The following is a 20684-nucleotide window of genomic DNA, read 5'->3' as shown; positions in this document are numbered from 1 at the left end:
GCTGAGTCAGCTCCAGGGTTTCTCATGGCTGTGTTTTTAGCTGTCTGTTACATAGATGGTGATAGGACTGTGGACTGCCAGTCATGATAAAAACAAATATGTATTTGTGGCAATTAGACATTGATGTATCTGGAGCTAAGCGGTACTGTTGTTGGCAGGATTACAAGAGCTGGGTTGCTTGGAGATTTAATGTTCTCATTGCGGCTGTTGTAGAGCAAGACTGAAAGCTCATAAAACTGAAGGCAAGGCATATCAACAGACCAATTAAACACAGTGTATATCATGGATACAAATGTTTGTGAGCTATACTGCTTCACAGTAATCATTATTTTTGACCTTTCAGCGTGAACTCTGTTGATTCCCCATCACTTTTTCACGCAGGATAGTCTGCTAGAGAAAGCGCTATCAGACATGACTTCATACAGTCCCTGACTTTAGTCGGACTTCTGCAGTCCTACTGATTTAAACCAAGTCGTTTTTACTGGAGTGATGTAGGGGACAGAACAAGCCAAATTTTCCTTTCAGTGGTTTTCACTATGTAGGTCATCTAAAAAGATGAAAATGTGGTTTTCCCAACAAGCATCCTTTTTCCCTTCAGTTTCATTACTAAAGTGGAATTTGGGTGGATGATTATTGCGTCCGGTTGAGTGGCATTTGCTTTAATTACATATTTGCTGGTTGTACTGTCCTTTTTGCCAGGAGATAGGAGAAGATCTAAGGATTTTTTCTGTTAATGACACAGCCACTGTAACAGCAGCAAGATAACTCAATTTGCAACCACAAGGCTGTTAAAACACAGGTAACTTTAGGCATCTACATTCAAAACAAATTTCTCTCTGTCTCATCTGTTCCTGACCGATTTCTAATAAAATGAAGCTTTAGCTCTTCTTTTGTTCTGTTTGCATAGAGGCTTGTTTGCATGATGCAGATGCAAAGGAAATACCTGTTCAGCTTCACTTTGGCATTTCCATTAAGATTAGGCTCGGTATAATCTTGCATCACAAAACCTGATTCAAACCTAGGCAGGGCCTTATTTTGCAGTAGAAAGCTGCTGAGCCCAACTGCTGAGGAGGGTTCTTAGTTCTTGTGAACTGAAGAGAAAACACACAGATTTGGAGCTTTTGCTGAGTACTTTTTTAATGTGTCACTAGTTTTTGCTGAAACCAAACTCACCCAAAAAGGTGGTGCCCTGATACCAGTTGAGAAGGTTGATACAGTCCTGCATGTTACCTTTTGGTCAAATAATAACCATCACAAACCCCAAATACTAGCCAATGGGCAGCTGCCCAAGCATCCTTCTTTACGATGTATTTTCTTTCTGACTAGGTTCAGTGGAATATGTAGCTTTTACGTTACAAAAAGCTGTTATTCAAGTACTTTTAAATAGCATTAAACAATGTTCTTGAAAAACACAAATCTTTTATTAGACTTCCTTCCATTCATCTTGCTAAGCACCTTACTTAAACTGTTGCAAGCCACTATATACTGTACCTTTTCCATTATAATTTTCTTTTTTTTTAATACCATGGCAACCAGACCTAGTAATAAGTAACAAAGAAAAATATGATGAGCAAATTTCAGTTCTTAAAGCTCTCTTTAATAATATGAATGAAAGCTAATCTTGTCCCTCTGATTTTTGTCCTGCTGAAGTCCCGACTCTTTCCATCAACTGAAATCAAGGTTTCACCTCCAGAAACATAATCTAATATTAAAAAATGTACATCTGTACATTTTAGGACCAAACCGGTTGCTGTAATAGCTTTTTTTCCTGTCTCACCTACTTTTTTCTTCTGAATTAAAGTGTACTCTTCTACCAGAATTTTCTCACAGGTACCCATATTACATGATCAAGTCACTTTTTCATCTTCTTTTGGATAAAGTCTGCAGGAAGAACTTGTCTGGCATCTTCCGCAATTCAGAATTTTATAGCTATTTTCTGAATGTGCTGACGTTTTTCAACATTACTTTTGAAATACACACATCAAAACTAACCTTGCATTATTTTATGGTCCTGTCAGAGCCATACAGAGGAGTAATGCTGCTTTCCTATTGCTACTTTGGATTCCCTTCATATATCTAGAGGTTGTATTCATTGTTTGCAGCATAGCATTGGGAGTTCATGCTCTGTTGTTGCTTTGGTTTTTTTAAACCATTACCTTAAAGATTTTCATTTGTCAGTGGCAGAACCAGCCAAGGTCTCCCAAATTTTCTGAACTTAATTATGGAAGGTGGGAAAAAATTCAACTTCTTTAGTCTTTATTTAGCTTTTTAATTAGCTCTTTACATTGCTAAAGCCGTTTACATTACTAAGCAAAACTCTAACTGATGGCAAGGCATATCAGTAATCATATAATCAGTAATGTAATTTATTATTTCCTTAAGGTTTTTGACAGTTGTTATGGCCAATAAGGAATTGCAGTCCTACAATATCCCTATAGATTGGGGAGGTGCTGTTTCATTTTAAAGTGGGGAAACTGAGGGGCAAATTTGTCAATGGTCAGAGTGTTGATATACCTGTACTGAAGCTAGTTTTACTGAGTCCACAACGTATTAGTTCATCCTTCTTGGGCTACTTAGGAGAATGAATGTTTTCTATATAACATCACTCCATCATGATGTTATTCTGAAAGTGCTTCTTTATGTGTGGGGGTCATACATGTGTTTAGGACAGTCCTGTGCAGGTTAGTGGTCTTATCAGAGCAGGAAAAGGACCGTGGCAGCATGAACTGCATCGTGCAACAGATCTGCATTCCTTGGCACGTGGAGCAGGATAATACTGCTGGTGTCCAGGCCTACTGTTTTCATAGTCCTGTGTTTCCTCACTGATAGCTTATGAGGCAAATGTTTAAGTGCTTTTTGGTATGTATTGTCCTTTTATCTCATTATTTATAGAGCAACTGTTAGTTAGGGTTGTGAAACTATCATTTTTTTCCTTTCTGAAAAATAAGGTCAAGCAGCAGAAGATGAAGACTTCCAAGTGTGCACTTATGAGTTTGTTCCTGGCAACTGTTTTGTCTCCTGTGGTTCACTCCTGGCACTCCTTCAGCTTAGCATCCCCTGATCAGTAGAGCCTGCTGTGCTCCAGCGCCTGAGCTCCTACAGCACCTCCATGTCCTCACTGGGAATTGCCAGACCCTGGTAGATAGATGGTCTCCAACCCTTAGAAGTCCTGTCAGGTCTACTAAAGCATCTTTTGATTTTTATGGTGGAGAACACAGACACTAAGTGTTTCACAGGACTTGCTCAGTCCTCTCTTGCAGCTCCTTTTTCTTTTTGCTATAAAGATATGGGGCTCAGGTCAAGTTTCAGCATGGGATCTGCATCATGGAAACTTTTGTACTAGAAGGAAAAGCTCACCTAGTAGTTACATTAAAAGAAAAACTATTTTAGGAACTTTGGGTACTTCTGTTGGGCCAGATGCTGTGCGTCTCCTGGGGAGCAGGTTGTCCTCTTTGCAGTATGTGTGTTTTGCTGCCTTTTGTACCTGCTGAGGGTTTTTGCTTGAGTGTACTTGATGCTTTTACCTTTCCTGATCACCCACTATTGCTGTAGCAAAGGACTCCTTGGGATGTTCCTTGCTCTGCTCAGGAGGCCAGTTGTTCCTCTGACCACAGCTGATTCCATGGAGCCCACTTTGGACTGCAAGCCCTCATCTCACCTGGAAGGGGATCGCCCCTTTCCTCCCTTCCTGGTCCCCTGTGGACAGCCACGCTTACCTTGCAGCCTCAATTGGTCCTCCGTGCCTGCCCTGTCTGGAAGCAAAGGCAGGAGATGACAGGAGGTGCTCAGGCAGCTGGAGCTGGAAAGATGCTGGTGCCGATCCTGGAGAAGCTGAAAGGATCCTGGTCTGAGAGGTCTTCCTCTGAGCTGCAGTTTCAGCCCCTCTGCTTTCCCCACTGCCTCTTCGCCAGTGCAAGGCAGAGCAAGGGGGTGCCCTGCTGCCTGCCCCTGCCACGTGGCATGGCCTGCTGCTGCCGAAGGGCAGAGCCGAGGATTTTCTGCAGCTCGGGGAAGTGTGGGAGAATCCAACACAGCCTCCCTGAGCCCAGCTGCCTGCCTCCTCTTCGCTGCCCATGCCAACCTGCCGCTCCAGGGCAAGCCTTGCAGACTCATGCAGCCCCCAGGCTGCGTTTTCCAATGTCGCATTTGCTAAGAGAAGGGAAGAGGCTTTTTTAATTATTATTTTGGGGCTGTTTTTCTTTTCTTCAGAACATGCATCAGCTTCTAGAGATCTAGAAACCAGGGTCCTATCCAAAATCTTAAATTACTGCCCGGACCGAGCCCACGTCCTTGCTCAGTGGTCAGTCCCTTGGCTCGGCAGGTCTGGCGTTAGATGCAGCCTCCAGGTTGGGTGCCAGGCTGGGATCTTGCCTTCTGCCGTCCGCAGAGCCGGTCATCCACTGCTACAAGAGACTATTAAAGAAGATATTAATATGCACTTTGGCTAGGGAGTGTTTGTTTACCCTACACTCCTGCCATACATCCATGATCATAAGGTTCCTAAATTTTTTAGTTTTTAAGTGTAATTAACAGACTTGTTCTGTGGCATCTACTCTTCAGACATTGCTGGAGCATTTGCAGAGGGGAATGCCGCTTGCTGTGTGGCCCTTTCATGCTTGTAGTCACTGCCACGCTACGGTGTCATTACCCTGTGTTTATTTTAGATGTCTGAAGTCCAGAGCTATGCTGGTATGTTAACCCACCACCTTTGTGTAGTCTGGAAATGTTAAAACTATAAATTATTATAAACAAAGTGCCTTTGAGGGAGCTTATGTATTGTGGTTATTTAAGTAGTCGTATAGATTTCTGCCTTAGTGTAGTGCTCATAGAATGTATACGTGATCGGGGAAATACTCCACAGTTCACTGAAGAACAAAGGTATATTCAACAGAAGATGTATTTCTACTGAATATATGCTTTTTTAATTAGGATTTTAACTTAAAAAAATAATTTCAGCTTGCTTCATCTGCTCTCCATATGTAGCTATTTCAGCTAAAACACATCACTAAAGGTTTAATTGAATCAGTGCCATAGTATAAATACATAATTTATGTATATGTACATTTCTCATTCTGATAGCTTCCAAAAGATAGCTAAGTGACCATTAGAATAATTTAACAAGAAAAGTATTTTTAAGTGTTTTATGAGACATAAGTTCTCCTACATAAAATACAGCGTGCTGGAACTAATTTTCATTGCATGTTTATGGTTAATGGTCAAAAATTTTCAGTCTGTGCAGAACCATTTCCATACCACTGACCCATCTGTTTTAAAGAGACCTTGTCTTGAATAATACATGATATTTGGTCATTGAGGGGGAACTCCCACGATCCAATGTATACTCAGTGCATCCTTGAAATATTTAGTCCTTGGATTTGAAAGGTTCAGTGTTGCAGTCTCTGGGCATCTTTAGCCCTCAATGAATATTTTGCCAGAATAGATAAAGTACATGCCAAGTAAACTGCTATAGTTTCCAACCACAGCCATGAGGAACAAAGTGAATTAAGGCTGGAGCCTAAAATTTCTACGCAGAAGTAATAAAGCTTCTCTTTGTTGAGGTTTTAGATGCTGCTTTGTTCTCATATGCCCTGGTGAAAAAAATGTGTGTCTTTTAAAAATATATTTTACAGGCACTTAATCTTGGTTGCATCTAATGCCTTTCAATATTTTTAAAAGAAATTCCAAGTGGATGAGTTATTTATGTGTTTAGCTTTTATTTTCCATTATGTCTTTTAATAGATTCCAGATCTCATCCATATTGTAATGGCTTCTGTGTTACGGAGCAACACAATTTACTGGGTTAAATATCCATTTTTCTTGCCTCTCTGACATGAAAGTGTGATAGACCTATACTATAAATTGTTAACACATTTGTGAGCTTGAAAGTCCATACCGTCACCCTCACTGTCTGCATGCAGGCTCCACCAGACATGGGGAGACCCCGGTGCACTTCAGCACACCTGGAAGCATCATGTTATTCCTAGTATTCAGGTTAACGTGCTTGGAAGACATTATGATTAAAGGCTGCAAATGGAGAAGTGTTCAGGCTTGAATTCTTTGTAAACTCGCTTCCCTAAGCCAACATGTTGAAGCACATGTAGAGTGTAATTTTATGGATTTGTCTGAGACCTGGGGTATGGAGATGGAATATGTGAGGTGATGGAAAAAAGAAGCGATAACCCAAACTGCTGTGTTTGCCCCCCCTCCCCCCCCCATCCTCTCTGCCCCGCCCCAGGCATATTTTACTTTCCTTTTTTTTTTCCTTAAGGCTAGGTTTATTTGAGTTTCTGGGGAAAGCAGGTGTTAGGGGACAGAACAGCACAGGGAGTGGGTCTGAGCTTTTGGCATCTTGGAATTGCCACCACAAATGCCTGATTTTTTTTTTTCTGTTCTCTGAGAGTATAAGCTCCAGGAACGGAAATATAGCATTCCACACTCAAGAATTATTCCATAGAAGATGTGAGGGAGCCTATAATTAAACACTTGTGCACAGATAGCAGTATTGGAAGAATAAATTTGGTGCCCGTCTCTCTAAAAATGGTTGAAAACCATAAATCATGTATAGAATAGATAATCACAGATATAACAAACTGTAGCTGCATCTGCTGATTATTTTCTCCTCAACCTCTTGTGTACAATTAAGAATTCAGATTTAACAGCTGGGAATGATTTTCAAATGTTGATCAGAAGCAGAAAGTTCTAATCAGAAACTTTCAGCAGTTCTTTTATCTTTCCCGTTCATTATTTTTTCTGGAATAGGTTAAAAAAGATAGTACTTGACCTGCTCTGCATTGAGATAGAAAAGAGATCATTATAAACTCAAGATACGGATTTATGCTTAATGATCTATCTTCTTATGTGGCTGAGTTCAATGGCAGACAGACTGGATATCTGTCAACAGGCTAAACTTTCTTTGGTCAAGAAACTTTGTCTGTTAATATTTTATTTTCCTAGTTCAACAGGGAGACATTTTTCAAAGGTTTCTTGTTGATAGTTGTGGCAAAGAAATGAAGGTATAAAGCTCAAAGTGAGTGCCTGTCAAATTAGAGATGATACACAAGTGAAAACTAGAAAAAATGGAGGGTAGATATTAATGCAATTGCACATTATTATATACACTGATTAGTATAGAGTTCTATGTATAAATATACCAACATGCTGAATGGATAGGTCTGTGTGGACCATGTGTACATATAAAATTCCCACAGAAAGGTCTCACCTCTGTCACCATGCTCCGCATGCATGTGAATTCAAAGCATTTGGCATTTAGGGAGTCAAAAGCAGCTGTTCCAGCTTTAGAACTGAGGGTTTATATTTTGTCAGTGTTTTTGTATTCTGCTAGTAAAACATCTGTATTTAATGGACCACAAGCAGGTACTGGATCTATTATCTGAATATGTATGCACATGCACTTCCGCCCTTTCTTTATGACAACAGATACGCAGAGATCTTTCCTTGGTCTAGTAAAGTGAATTGTGCATCTTTGTCAATGGGGTCAAGGGTTACTGTGTTGAACCTGGTTAATCAGTTAGTCCCTCTAGAAATGGGAAAAAAAAATAATTGTGTTTTTGGTAGAAGTATGTCCTAACAGGGGGCACTTAGGGCATGGGTACTGCAGGAGTAAATATTGGTGTTTATTCTCATTGGGCACCTACAGTAGCTGTGTGCATTTTACCTCCAAATATTTTCTCCTCTGTTATCTGTTCTTTCAGTTTGGGCATTTCTAGTTTCTTTGCAGTGAAACAACAGGTTTTTATTTTTTAACAAACTTTCAAATCTTACCATATTCTTTGCACATCAGGTCCAGGAAACATATCTGAAGTCTGATTGCCCTACACAGTTTGAGATTGGGATTGGGATTAGAAAATGTGTCATGTTTTGCATTTTTGACAGATAATATGCTTTATCAGCCAAAGAACTATTATTCTTTAGAGCCAGTATTCTACTATTTATCTTTGTCCTTATTTTTTTTGTTTCTTTGGTTGGTTTGTTGTGGGGTTTTTTTTATTTTATTACAGCAGTATGTCCAGACCTAAGATGTTTTCTTTTTTTTTTTTCTTTTCTTTTTTTAAGGGACAGAATTATGCCCCCTTCTTTAAGTTGGTCTTTTACTCATGGTATCTGGTCTGAGGAGTTTACTTATACAGATTGCTGTCCAGGTTAGGGAGTTTTCTTCCTACAGCCTTTGTGGGTTTTGGTTTGGTTTTTTTTGTAAATGATGGAGACATAACTATTTTTTACCTAATTTTACCAGCCGCACGCTGAGAATAAAAGGACTATCTCAATATTGATTGCAACGTCCAGTATTCCAGAAAATTTGCACAGAATAGAGGACATATGATCAAGTCCACTTAGTTTTCTAGGCTGGTCACACTAATTTTCAATTTGTCCAGTAATTATGGGAAGTTTTGCTCATGATAGTCTGTGATATTTACTGGCGTTTCAGCTGGAAGAACACAGTAAAATCAGCTAGTGGGAAAAGTTTGCAGATGTACAAGATGGGGAAGTAGTCAACAATGAGGAGGTTCTTAGTACAAAATGATCTGGATCAACTGATGAACTTAGCCCAAAGCAATAATGTGATTTTCAGTGCAGCCACATGTCAAGACATACATTCAGGAGCAAAGAACATGGTCCAAGCAAGATGCTGAGGGCTCGGACCTGCGAAGCACTGACTTCAGAAGAAATTGAGAGCTGTCATTAGATATTCAACCAGTGGCTACCTCCTGATATGACTTGGAGTGGGAGAGGCTGCATGGCCTTGGGGTTTATAGGAGCAGGGGACTCTTGAGTAATGCTGGGAAGACTACACTACTTACCCGACTGGTATTGAAGGAATTACTCCTGAAAGATTTTTTCCAGTTCTGCTTTCCCCGATTCAAAAAGAGTGTTAAAAAATGGTAAAGACCCAGAAAAGCCTTCTAGTGAATAGCCTGAGGAGATTATTGATCAGAATACTCACTTGGTAATCAGGAGTTCCCAACTTTAGTCAAGATCCAACCAGCTGGAAGTCAAGACAAGATGCATGCTGTTTGGAGTCTGTGTTTTTACATGAGGAAAACTCTCCACTGGAATAGCTAGCTAAGGGGTGTGAGGAGTTCTCTAGTACTGTTTTCTTTCTTTTTCTCTTTTTTGTTTAAATCAAGGTGATTTTTTTTGTTGTAAGATGTGCTTTATTCTAACAGAAATTAACTTGGAGTAGCCCTGTTAGCCCCCTTATCAACTTTACATAAGCCCTGGCCTTCCACCAGCTCCTGTTAGACTACACTGTTAGACTACAACCCCATTGCCTGGGTTCAGACTAGTGGGTTCCTCTTAATCTTGGTTTGTGTGTTTTAATTATCAGGAGGAATGTAAGCATTTCTAATTTTCACCTATTTAAATAATTAGAAAATTTATAATAACAGTTTGTGGGATACTAGCTTTTCTGCTTTTCTGTCATACTCAGAGATGAAAACTTTCCAATAATAGGGTAGCAGACTGGAGAAATAGTCTTATGAACAAAGAACTCTTGAACCCTTTGAATTAAAATAAAAGCAGTGTTGCTCTCCACCTTAATCAATACAAGGGGCTGTTTGGGCCATAGGGTTTTTATATTTCTTTTTTGTTTACAGATTTACAAAGAGAATTTTCAGAAGTTGTCTTCAGGTCGTCCTTCAGAGCTCAGTTGCAATGTAATTGTCAGATATATACTGGAGAAGAGGGAGCATGGGGAAAAAAGATAGCAGTGATGATGGTTTTCAAATAATATATTTTTATACAGCAGGAAGAAAGTGATTACTGAAAGGTTAGCCAAGATTATTATTCATGCGTTTTCCGAGCTTTTAAACAAATTGTTGTGCAAATGTTTGTAACCTCATAATTTTCTCTCTCTCAGAAGGTGTTCAGATCCCCGCATGTGCGATAGATCAAGTATGCTTCCAAAAATAGGCATGTTGTTTGTGCTTGCAATTCCAGATGATCTTGTTATGGCAACTGAGCCTCTGCGTGGAGTTATCTGTGGGCTGTGTGGATCCTTTTTCACACAGTTCCTCTTACGGCTGGGAGCTGCTACTGTACTGCAGAACAGCCCTCTCCTTTTTGGGCGCAGTGCTTTGGTTTCAAAGCCAAATGCAATTAAGTCATCCTGATTAGATCATTAGAGCCTTCAGTGAAATCTGCTTAGTAACATGCCTGAACTTTCACTGTGGTTCCAAATGAATAATTTTTTGGTATTTGACTTTGCTTTGAAAAGTGGAGTGCTCTTTGCCCGAAGGGGTATCTGGTTTTGTATAAACATGGAAGGTTTCAGACCATTTGAGGGACACAGTGCAGAGTAATTCAGCCGTGCTAAAGATCTGAAGTACTTCAGCAATATTATTAACAGAGTGTGCTGTAGCTGCTTCATCTTTTGGAATTTTTACAGATCAGGGGGCCTCCTCACAAATACGTCTGGTAGAGCTTGCCGGGCAGAGCTTGCCACTGCTTCCTGTATAACTGCTATATGTGGCCCCATGCACATTCAGCACTGGGCATAAAGTTTTTAAGGGCATCTCCCTCCCCAGATGCCTATGGTCCTATGGTACGCCAGGTACCGTCAGAGTGGTAACTGAGTGTTGCAAAGCATTGAACATTGGATATTGAATATTCTCAGTGCGAAAGCTGGTCTGGGGGCATCGTTTACCAGCAAAGGTGAATCCTTAGAGAAAATAGCAATTCACTTTGAAAATTAAGGTCACTTCCATATGCCAGGTGCCAGTGAGCTACCTTCTGTGGCAAGCCTCTTCCTGCATCACAGTGGTCTATGGGATGGCCAGCCACCAGATGCATGGGACATTTTTACTTTGCGTGTCTTGACAGTATTATAGGGGGAGGGCATGGCCCTAAGAATCACCAGTGGAAGAAAATACAGGGAGGAGTATGAAGGTAATAATGAATGATGAAAATATAGATATAAAACTGTGAAGACAAAATATACAGGAGAAATCCCCTAAACATCTGACACCGCCAGCTGCGCCTCCACCTACTTGAAAGTAGTTGGATCGTTTCTTGTGAGCACTCTGACTTTATTTTTGTTTGTTTATTTTCAATGCTAGAAATTCAGAGAGATTTACTGCAGGATTAGTCACTGCTCAACGTGAGTTAGGCTAGCAGAATTTGACTGCTTGATAATATTTGAGAGCCAAAACATGTCTCTGTTTGAGTTCATCTACATTGTTGTACTACCTAGTCTCTGGTTTAGTAAATAGTAAGCAGTTGGTTTTTTTCTAAGATCTGAGTATTTATTGGCAGATTGGGCCTGTCTTGTTTAGTCCTGGATAAGGCAAGCAGTTACAGCTGAAGCCTAAATAGTATGATGGGATCTACATGCTTTATTTAGCAAGTAAATTAAGGTATATTAGTGTAAGACCTCTTTGTCAGAAACAAAACAGCCACTGAAAATTCAAAGTAAAAGCTAGTAATAGTCCACATTATTTCTTTCATTCCCCATGGCATCACACTAATAATTGATAGTTAACACCATTTTGGTGACTCTTGTTTTAGAAGCCAGACTGTTGAAGCTACTTATTTTCAGAGTTCCAAGCTTTTGTTTGCAGTTTATAGAAATACAACATTAGTGCTTTAGATTTTACATCAGCTCTGTGCCACTGAATTCAACCATATGAATAGCTGACTTCTTCCTTCCAGCAAAACGTGTACTTTGCAGCAAGCATGTTTGTGTGCTTTTCTGAACCACTCCAGTTAACATAAGAAAATCAGGAAGAGGAACAATAGCCTAAAACATAGTTGGCAAACATTTTATACTTTAATACTGAAATGTGTTTCTTTTGCCAGTAAGTTTACTAAAATTCCATTTTTTTGAAACTACAGTGCCTTAAGAAAGCTATAGTACTTGCTAGGGAGGTCATATTTATTAACCAGAAAACAGTAATTGGAAAAGAGATGAAGCATGGTCTGTTGCTTTGGAAATTATTCTTTGAATTGGCCAATTTTCAACTGTAAGGAGGTCTAGAAGGATTTTATCCCATGTGCCTCCTAGCTTTTTTTCCAAACAGCACACTGATAAAAGGTTTCTTGTGAGGCTTCTATTTTTCCAATAGACAGAGGAAATCTAAATTGCCTCTGGGCATTTTCTTAGCTCTAATGAGTTAAGCCTGGTCTGGAAAGAATACACACAAAATGGAGAGATACAATTTGGAAATGTGTTTTGCTGTTAATACAGGATGTTGTGAAATAGCAGATTCAGGCATTAGGAATGCAGCACTTTGAGGTGGTAGGTTGTGACTGTACTTGCAGCAATTTGCATAGCATTTTCTGCAGGTCTTTATCAGTTTACTTTTATTGCTATTTCATTTCCCATGATAAAGAAGTGGAAGACCCCCTTCTGGCAAAGCAAATAGTCTTTGCAAATTATGCTGCCCAAAGGAGGAGTTGCCCTCCCTGATCCCACTATTCCATACCCACGATAAAGATTTTTAAGTTTACTCAGTTACTGGTTTTCCCTTCTTTGTGTTGCCATCAGTTTTGACTATGGAAGAGAGGCACTTTATCTTACCCAAAAAGAGCAGATACTTAGAAGAATTTCTGAAGTGCTATAATATGTTGTGATTGCACTTTTAAAATACTACTTTATAATTCCTTTTAGCCAAAAGGGCAAATATTAAAAACACTCAGGAAATACCAGATGATTCATAAGGCATATGTGAAGGCTAGGTATGGTCTGTCAGATCTTCTTAGCTATGGCCCATGGATGGTTTGTGGCAGTCTAGAGAAAGAGAGACCTGGCTCTTCACATGTGACTGACTTTTCTTCTTGCATGTGAATGAAATGAAGCTAAATCTATTCCATATATTGCCATATAGTGTTTTGCCATATACGCAATTGCAACATTTGATGCAAGCAGTGCCTGCAAGTGCAATTGAGGAGATGCCATCACAAGGGCCATGACTGGAAGAGCTGCTGTGCTGTAGGCCAGGGGTCCTTGTTTCTCTTGGTGATCTGCAGTGCACCAACATGAATCAAGTAGCTTGAGAGCTAGCAAAAATTGCTGCTTGGAGGTTTGCCTATAGATTTAAACATATGCAGCTCTATAGGTGACAGCCGGCAGGTGAAGGGTGTATGGCTGGAGCTGTGTACCCCCACTGGTCATAGCCTCCTTCAAACTGCCCAGTGTGGGGCAATTGAGTAGAGCTCTGTAGCCACCTTAACTTATCTGAGCCATAACATGGCTTTTATGGCCTTGGCTTCAAGGAGCTGAGGGTGCTCAAAGTGGCTGAGAGCTACTTGCCTTTGTCATGCCGGCAGCTGAAATCAGGCGTATCCCATCTATCAGTGTGTGGTCCGGAGTTTGAGAGCTCGTCTGAAAAGCGGTTCGTTCACCTTATGAAGGTTAACGTTTGGTAGGGGTTTTTTGTTTGTTTGTTTGTTTTTCTTGCTTGGGGTATACATTTGACAAAGTAACAGCAGTTTGCAAACTGTTTTACCTGTTACTTGGACCACATTGTTAACACACCTTTCTCAGTCCTCGCACAATAAATACTGTAGCTGCTGTTGCAGACTTCAATAAGCTGGTATCTATCGTAGATCCTCAGAAGAAAGTTTTCAAAGGGTAAGTACTGTTTTGTTTCCCCCTCCATTTTAAATGCTATCTAATAAGGATTCATTCTAGGCCATGCATTATCGTTATTTGTCTAGTATTTACTAAAGCATAAAGAGAGAGTTGCCCACTTTCAGAACAGTTTTTGTTGCAAGTTTCCATTAAGTATTTCGTGTAAACAGGACATGCAGGCTCTGTTAACTAGATTGAAAGGGTTCATGATGGGAGAGTGTCTTTCCAAATTAGCATTGTCTACAAAATGCTTTTAAAGACATCTGTGGTTTTTTGTACTCTTAGGCCACACAAACATATTTTTTTCATTTTCATTTGCTTTTCAGGCAAGAAAAAAGAAGAATATCAAGCTAATTTAGAAACATACTTTTCTGGATGTTCTTCACTTACATTTTTTTTCTCCATATTATTCAACTGTCTGCCTTTCTCTCATTCCTCTTGGTAGAACAATTTCAGTTTTCCTTCTACACAGAAGTTATCTTTGTAATCTTCCATGTAAGCAATACTGCTGGGGAGCTCTATCTGCGCTTATCAGTCAAACCTTTCCTAAAGATAGGTCTATCTTTTTAATGAAAAAACAATTTTTGTAGAGTTTTAAACCATTCATTTATAAATCATATAATCTGATACTGAATTAGCTCTGTGTCCTACCAACAAGTGGCCACATGCATTTAGACTTCACACCTTTGAGTTCTGATATTTAGCAAATTATGTCCTAACAATTATTACCATTTAGAACCTAAAATTCCTCCATGAGAATTTTCCTAAAAGCTTTCAATTTTCTGGATGGACAGACTTAAATGGAATTTATAAAAAGGTGATAGATATTAGGAAGGAATCTAAACCATTGTTTATAAAATCAACACAGTCCCTCAGTTCACATCCCAAAGGGGTCTGTGGAATCATAAATTTCTTGATTTACACCGGTGAATCAGAAGAGCCAGCTAGGTATTGCTGCTACTGGGTCCTTTTGCTATGCCCTGCTTTCTTCTCCTGTTAGAACTCTGGCAGAAAGATATATGGCATAAGATTATTTATTAATAGCTTCTGAAATAATCAAATGATTATTTCTTTTTAGAATTCAGTGTTCCTTCAGAAAAATGAAACATAAATTTATTTCTTTCAGAAGTGTTGTACAACTTATGCCTTTGCCTTACTGGGTACTATCAAAATTACTAGCCATCTATTCAGTTCCTGAGATAAGCAGAACTGAAAGCTCAGTCAATGCATGTCAGAGCCAATGTGATCATCTGCTAGGTTATTTTTTTTTACACTTGGCTTTCTTACACTACCTAACCTTCAGTGAACTCCCTTTAACATCTGCTTTCACAGAATTCTCCTTAATCCACCTTCATTGTCAGATTGGGTTTTCTATTTGATTTTTAGAAATAGAGAAATAACGATGCTTCTGGGAATTTCAATAACTAGAGAAAATGACTGATGATGGGAACTCGTTTAAGAGGGTTAAAAGGATATTAGGGTAATGCAGTCAATGTGAACAGAAGTCTGGAATATTTTCATGTCTTCATAAGAATTTAGTATTCCCTCTCGAGTTACTCAGATCAGAGTATCTCTTCAGTTTTGAATTACGTTTGCTCAGAACCTTCAGGATTTAAAAAAAAAAGAAAAAATAAAGGAAAAAAAAAAAGAGTTCCTCAGTCTCTCTTCTGCAGCAGTCTGCTGAAAGATCCTATAGTATGGAATATTTGCCATACACGTATTATCGGCAACATAAACCATCTTTGCATCTCCCTTTTGTGTGGAAGGGAATAAGAGCTATGTTTTCTAGCTAGTCAACCTGGAGATCATTCCTGAGACCAACTACGACTGTGTCATCACTTTATATTGTGAACAGCATGTTGAGTAGTATAGCACTGCTGACTATATCTCAGGGTCATAATCTCTCTCAGAGTCAGAATTGAGGCAAGTTGCAAGCAAGAAGATAATCTTTTGAGGACACTGAAGGGAAAAAATGCATCTCTACAATGCACGCTTAGATGCTGTAACCTACTAGGCACAGAATTTTCCTTACTAACAGTTACATCAGAGGTCTTGATGTTTGGAAATAGAGAATATGCGTTTCACTGCTGTTTGGAGAATAAAGATGTATTTCTATCCAATGAAAATAGGCAAATGAATTATGAGGAACAAAGATCAAAAAAAGAATGTAAGTATTGCTCCATGGCCAAAATAGGAATTAGTTTCTGGTTTGCAAGATAACACCAAGACAGAGCAGGCAGAAACTACCATAGAATGTCTGCAGATTCTATCAACACATTTATTTTTACAGGGTTAGGCACCTTCACCCATGTTCAGATACATATAAAAAGGACCACTGCCAGTATGTTTGGCTTTATAAGTAATTTCCTACAGAATCACCTGTTGGAAAGTGAATTATTCTCGGAAAATTCCTGAAAGAACAATATGTTAGAATCCATTTATTCTTCACTTTGAATCTTTCAGATGCATTTTTAAGGCTTAGAGACACTGAAAGAGAGTAACACTGTAGGGATGAAATCCTAGCCCTCTTTTAATGCCTGTAGCAAAACACATTCCATGAGCTTCTGCAGAGGCAGGATTCCTTTTGTATGCATACCTCCAAATCACGAGACATGTGTGCTCACAGTTTCAGTAACCAGGCAAACGGATCATGCTCAAGTACAAACCTACGTTACGTTCTGGCTACAGTATTTACTGGCTAGTGAAGACTGTGCCGTGTAGTTAGAAAAGACTGACACACAGCTTTTTCAAATATTTGTGTATATCTTTTGTGTTTGAACAGATAACATTGTCTTTTCCTGAATTTAGGGGAGGGGAAGCACTGAGGAATATAAGGTCATTGAATGTTCACTCAAGAGCAGAAAAAACTATGTACTGCTCATCTGCTTTTGTCTACTAAAGGTTACTTAATTTCAAAGTTTTAACCTTTGATTTGGTAAGTTTTCAGCAGTTCTAAGAATACTAATGCATATGTGTTAAAAGAAAAGTAAATCAGCAAAGAGAAAATTCAAATGTACATACTCTTTTCATTGCATCTCCCTGTGATATCCAGAAAATATAGGCTCATATTAGGCTTGCTTTCTCTTAATTTTTGATACTTTGTCATTTATAAGAGGTGCTAGTGCTGTAACTATAAAGAAAGCTTTTTGATGAACAAAGATGTTAAAAAGTAAGGATCCCAATGTGGGAAATGTTTAAGTATTTGAAGAGAGGACGTGTACGATACAAGGAAGCAAGATTTTAGAAAGCCATCTCCCTTTGTAGCACATAAGAATATGGAATTGCACATTCCTTTCTGCATGAATGTGTTACATCCCCTCCCCCATTTTCTCCTCTGAAAAACCCTAAGCTGTATAGCAAATTATTATCCACTGGCGCAGGGCCTGGACCCCTTACAAGTTGGAAACCATTTTATATGCTGTAGATTCTTTTCAGTTTTAAAGCCCTGTGTTGGCTTGTGAACAATGATGACATCAACCCTTGAAATCCAACTCTAGCTCTATTCCCTGCTCTGTAAGGCTTGTAAAGCCAGTAGCATCCGTCTATTGTTTCCAAATGGAATATATTTGAACTGACATTTCTGATGAATGAGCTGACATTATGGTTTGTTTATTATTGGTTTTTCATTGTATCCCTTAAATGTGAATAGATAATCTTAAGAAGCAGGTTTTGCAATATGTAATAAACCATATTGCAATAAGGACATTTGAACAATATATACTATTTTAATATATATATATTAAAAATCTGAATTTGAAATTAATATTTAAATTTCCTTATCAATGAAAACTTACAGTGTTGTTTTGCAATAGTGATGTTGAGATAATTTTCCATACGGTAATGTTGGCTGGTGTTAATTAGCCCCTAGTATCATAGCAGTGATATCTGATTGTATCAAACCCAGGATTCACTCAGGACGTTGCAGAATCTCACTGTTTGTGTATGGCATTATATATACTTAATATTTATCTCACTAATATAAGATAACTGATATTATGAGATAATAAGACTGACTTATTCAGCTGGATTCCACTCTAATTACTCTATATACTATTCAAGCGTAAGCTGGTATATGCTGCACAAAAGGCATTTCTGAGCTCATATCTCTCTTGTAATTGTGTAGATGACAGGTATGTGTTTAAGAAAGTGTGGAAGGTAATAAATTCAGTTAATAATAAGACAGATAGGCTTTTTGTGTTTGATGTTGTAGTTCAAAGTTTTAGATGTTCTAAGAGAAAATCTAGGAGACTGGTTAACAAAACCTCACTACTGTGCTGAGTCTTTGTGATCCTTACAAGAGGTTAAGGGCAAACTTAATGTGGTGTATAAATGTGCAGTTTTCTATAAAACTATAGCAGTTTTCCCTGCAGTGTGCTGGAAACTGTTCATGGGTTGGTTATTGCAGAAGCCTTGTAAGGTAGATAGGTATTGTGAATTCTGTTGTATATGGTAGGCCAAGGACAGGAAAAGTGGTTTTGTAAGGACTGAAGTGGGAACCAAAGCTTGATAACTCTCGGACCATAGGAAGCTATGATTGGACATCTTTGCGGGCCTACTTAAACAAGAATTTTGGACTTTTTTTTTTTTTTTTTTTAAGATACTGGATTTTTTGGGAGGAGAGAATTAGAGTACCTTTGGAAGATTACAGCTGTGTACAGTTTAAAGTGAACATAGCAAAATTTATTCACCCATTTCTCTGTGGTCAAGGGAATTCTGATTAATGAAAGGTTTCTAGGAACACTTTAGTATATCAAGAAATAATTGGTAAGAGAACACTCGCCAAGGAATAAGGTTGCCAGTACGGTTCTGCATTGATTTGTCTTCCCCAGATTACCCTTGATGCATGTTCTCTAAATTGTTTCTGCTCTACAACCTATTTTCTTAAAAGAAATTAGGCCTATTGAAGCACATAAATGAAGTAGTTTATGGCTTTCCATAAGAGCTGAGCACAAAAGCAGGCTGCTGGGTGCAGTCCCCTGGCACCCTGACATAGGCAGGTACTATACTGCACGAGCTCTTCCCTAAAGTTGTCTAGGGCAGTAGTTAAAATGGTCATTCTTAGCAGAGATCTGCAGTTCCCATCATTTGGAGTTGTGGGGTTTAAGTTGTTAGAAAACCTGTCCATTAATGTTTTGTCTTATGGAGGAACACAGCAGAAAAGTGGAACAAAATGTGTGTACAGCCACATTTCTGTTTATGCTGTCTTCTGAGTAATTACCATATTTTTTTTGGGGGGGGGGGGGGGGGCAGTGGGAGCAACTCCTGTAACCTTATCATTTTGAATAGGAAATAATCCAGATTTTGATCCCTTTAAGTAGCTTTTATAAGGTTTAATTGGATGAGCTGATCACAGCCTAGAAGATAGGTTGAAAATAGAAATACAGGTAATCAATAGTGGAGGCCAAAATGAAGTCTAAAAGAAAGAACGTATAGAAGAAACATTACAGTTAAATTTGAGCAATGGAAGATGGCAAGGCCATGCATTTTTCTGCATTTCAGAGGATGTTGTTCTCAGTAGACCATCAGTTGTCATTGCATACACCATACTGTGCTTTTCAGTGATGGTTATTGTATGAATAACCAGGTCAGCCAGTTGTTTAAATAAAGTTGGGAGAAAAATACCACAGAAAAATGAGAGAGAGGAATAGCTATATTCTTTAAACATCATATTTTCTCTTTTATTCTTACTTACTTTTCAAAATACTGGAGACAGCTCCTGAAAATCTTTTCCTTCTTAGGTGATCATTGTTTCTTTATTCCTTTTATAAAGATTCATAATAGTTTTTTGTTGTTTGTCTTCAGCAATATATTGTGATTCCAAGAAGAGATGATAATGATGTGAGGAAGGGAATGAATATTAGGAGAGACAGACTACTGGAAACAAAGTTACTGTGCTTGTCTAATTGTCCTAATTTCTAACTGTGGGACAGATACAGAAAAATGGTAGACAATATTCTTGCCACTTAACTTAGTAAAGTTTAGTGTCTGAATCCATATTTAAACTGCCAGATATCTCAGATATTACGTCAGTGGCTGAAAACCCCTAATTGAACCACTAATTCAAAATTGCTCTGTTCCTGCAAATCTTACCAGAATTAGTAGGAGGTGCGGTGAGATACCTCCTTGTAAACTCATACGCCTCATTGGGCAATCAACTTTGAGATCTTCAGCCAATGTTTTTTCAGTTTTCCATGTCTGTACAATGTAGGCTTTTCACATACAGAATTTTGCATCATGGAAGAGTGATACAGGCTCAGATTCACAGGTTGAAATCAGGTTCAGATTACCTTAAAGAAACTAGACCCAACCATCATTTTTTTTCCAGCCTGCACCAACCAGTCTGGGTTTGCATGTTGCATTGCACAGTGCTACTTAAACACTGTAGCAGAGGACAGACAAATCATAAATACAGGAATAATTTCTTTTATTTATTTTCTTGGTTGCTTTTATGTGAAATGTGGGAAGTGAAGAGTCTGCGGAGCACTCACCACTATAGGTGTTGGGGCCCAAGAACAACCAAATGATCATTTCATGCCTAACTTTGTTCATGAAAATAGTCTCATGTATTTCTTATATGATTATTCTTAATTATGTGCTTAATTATATACTTTTAAGCATAAATCCATGACGGAACCAAGACTACAATACCCTGCAGGATCTTGCTTAAAAACCCCTAAACTTATAAGTCATTGAAGGTGAACAAGAAATTATGTTTTTCCTTGATATTACACATAAACTGGAGTATAGATACAATACTTTGTATTTCTGTTGAGACAGTGCAAAAATATGGAGTTTCAACATAGCATCTCCACATGGGTGGAGAGACAGCAAAAGAGAGAAGGCTATGTGACCCTGGAGAACTTCTGAACCTCTTGAATACCAGACTATTTTTTACTTTAAAGGTGTAATTCTTTTATATCTCTAAAAAAGTATGATTTGGAATATGATCTGGATTCCCTTGAGATGTTTTAAAATTTGTCTAGTTCTAGTTGTTTGATTTTAATGTTTATTAAATATTATATGAAATTATATAAAATATTATCTTAGCTTTAATCGTGACTAAAATTAAATGAAACACAAGTTTTTAGGAATTTTT

General features: G+C 38.5%; 1 protein-coding gene across 14 annotated transcripts in view; it reads left to right on the top strand.

Moving 5' to 3' along the window:
• KIAA1217 (KIAA1217 ortholog) overlaps positions 1-20684 on the top strand; it is a 372206-nt gene that overhangs the window by 236870 nt on the left and 114652 nt on the right. The window lies entirely within an intron of this gene.

This window comes from Mycteria americana, chromosome 2, assembly GCF_035582795.1.
Source record: "Mycteria americana isolate JAX WOST 10 ecotype Jacksonville Zoo and Gardens chromosome 2, USCA_MyAme_1.0, whole genome shotgun sequence".
Taxonomy (NCBI): domain Eukaryota; kingdom Metazoa; phylum Chordata; class Aves; order Ciconiiformes; family Ciconiidae; genus Mycteria; species Mycteria americana.
Note: the sequence above shows the minus strand (reverse complement) of the source record. Positions and strands in the feature narration are given on the sequence as shown.